This window comes from Enhydra lutris, unplaced genomic scaffold (assembly GCF_002288905.1).
Source record: "Enhydra lutris kenyoni isolate GAN:26980312 unplaced genomic scaffold, ASM228890v2 scaffoldscaffold23, whole genome shotgun sequence".
Lineage (NCBI taxonomy): Eukaryota > Metazoa > Chordata > Mammalia > Carnivora > Mustelidae > Enhydra > Enhydra lutris.
Genome location: NW_019154107.1, coordinates 16,288,549 through 16,290,945, shown reverse-complemented (window position 1 = coordinate 16,290,945; position 2,397 = coordinate 16,288,549). Strand labels below are relative to the sequence as shown.

The window sequence follows — 2,397 nt, the reverse complement described above, 5'->3', positions numbered from 1 at the left end:
CGTTAAGGCGTTTACTCCCGAAATCGATACCCGGAACCATATATATATATATTTTAAAGATTTTATTTATTTATTTGAAAGAGAGGCAGTGAGAGAGAGCATGAGCGAGGAGAAGGTCAGAGGGAGAAGCAGACTCCCCGTGGAGCTGGGAGCCCCATGAGGGACTTGATCCCAGGACTCCAGGATCATGACCTGAGCCGAAAGCAGTCGTCCAACCAACTGAGCCACCCAGGCATCCCCGGAACCATATATTTGATCACAGTTTCGAATCAGATATATCTTCAAGGAGCCCTGGTACTTCCTTTCAATGAAAAATAATATTTGGAAATTATATCTCGGTGGTAAGTTTGCATTTTCTACTGGGCTATCACAGTTTTTGAGCATTTTAGTAGAGGCCTCAGAGATATGCATTTAATTTATCTTAGAAAAAAAAAAAAGAAGTAAATTTTACCTTTTCCTGCTGCTCAGAGAGGAGTCCATACAACATTGTCCTAGGTGCCTGTGAGAAAGGGAAATGTTTGCTATGTCCGGACCCCGTGATATCCTGAAAATTAAGAAGGAGAATGTCCTTAAATTCCTTGCAGCAGGAACCCACTTAGGTGTCACCAAGCTTGACATCCAAATGAAACAGGCTATGTACAAAAGGAAAAGTGATGGCATCTACTTCACAGATCTGAAGAGAACCAGGAAGAACCTTCTTTCGGCAGTTTCTTCCGCTGTTACCACTGAAAATCCAGCTGATGCTCAGTATCATATCCTTCAAGAATACTGGCCAGTGGGCTGTGCTTAAATTGTAGTTGCCGGTGGGGCCACTTCTATTGCTGGCCACGTTACTCCTGGAAACTTCACTAATCAGGTCCAGGCCTCTTTCTGGGAGCTGCAACTTCCAGAAGTTAACTATATCCCAGAGCTGAGCACAAGCTTCTTACCGTGGCGTCTTAAGTTAACTTGCCAACCATTAGTCTGTTAACACAGATTCTCCTCTGTGCTATGTGGATTTGGTGCCCTCACACAACAACAATAAGCACCTACTCAGTGGGTCAGGTGCTGCGAATTCTGGGCGCGGAGATTCTGCGCATGTGCGGTACCATTTTCCGGGAGCACACTCCCTCGGTCCTATTGGATCTCTACTTCCGCAGAGATCCTGAGATTGAAGAGAGTACTGCTGCTAAAAATCTGTGAACCAGGAGGAATTTCAGGGTGAAAGGACCTCTCTAGCACCTGAATTACTGCACCTAAACTACAGGTTGCAGCCGTTTCTGAAGGCACGCCGGTGCCCTTTGTGTCTGCCACTGGTTCCCTCCTAAAGACTGGAGCATGCAGCCCACCATCCCCACTGAAGACTGGTCTGCAGCCTCTACTGCTCGTGCCACGGGATGAACATCCCCTGAGTGGTCTTAGGCTATTCTTTCATGGGCTCCTAAATAGAAGATGGAATATAAAGTTGGCAGAAAAAGTTTCTAAAAAAGTAAGTAAATAAACTACAAATTCATAAAACTGCAAATTTAAATTGAAGTTGTAGGATTTTATTTAATTTGTTTGATTTATATCTTGATCTTGTCTTTTGTAGTGAAAATCTTGGTTCCTAGTGATACTAGTATAATAACATATATGCTGTAATCTATTTTGTGTGTAGTGGAGTATGTGTATATGCTCATAATAGTTTTAAAATTATACTAACATTAAACTTAATAACAAGCCCAGTAGCTGCAATTAAAGATCTAGTGATCTTTATTTTTGGTTCCACTTAGTATATTCAGTCAAAATTCTATTTTTAAATTAATTGAGATAAATGTCCATGCCATTATGCTACCAATTTTATATAAAATAACATTAGTGAGTTTCAATTTGGTTTTTATTTTAGGGATTGTCTCTCTTTTTAAAATTTAATGTTACCTTCCAAATACATAAAACATTAACAAGGTTCTAAGTTAGAAACTATAAACAAGACACATTAGAAAATATCTAGCTTTCATTCTTGTTCTTTCCAGCACCTCTCTTTTGTCCTCTTCCTATCTAAAGTTTACTATTTCTTCTAATTAATACTTGGTTTATCCCCTCACTGTTTCTTTTTGAAAATATTAGCATATATGTGTATATGTGTATGAGCGTGTGTATGAATTCTTACACCTTTGTTACCCAAAAGGTACCCAAAGAGGTGTAACGTTTTTTCATTCGTTCCTACAACTCTTGTGCTTTTGCAAATAGTAGGAAAATAAGGAGCTTGTGCATTAGTCACTTAATATTTCTGTGAGTATTTCTTAAGGGCAGATTCCTAGAAGTGAAATTTCTGGGTCAAAGGATAAATGCCTGTTTATTTTTGCTAATTAATAATTTGCTAATATCAAATCTCAGAGGTGGTATGGTTTTTAATTTCTACTAGCCGTATATGAAAGT

The 2,397-nt window shown here is 39.2% G+C and overlaps 1 pseudogene; it reads left to right on the top strand.

The window, feature by feature from the left end:
• Positions 1 to 523: 523 nt before the first annotated feature.
• LOC111150329 lies at positions 524 to 1,401 on the top strand (annotated as a pseudogene).
• The last annotated feature ends 996 nt before the right edge of the window (positions 1,402 to 2,397 follow it).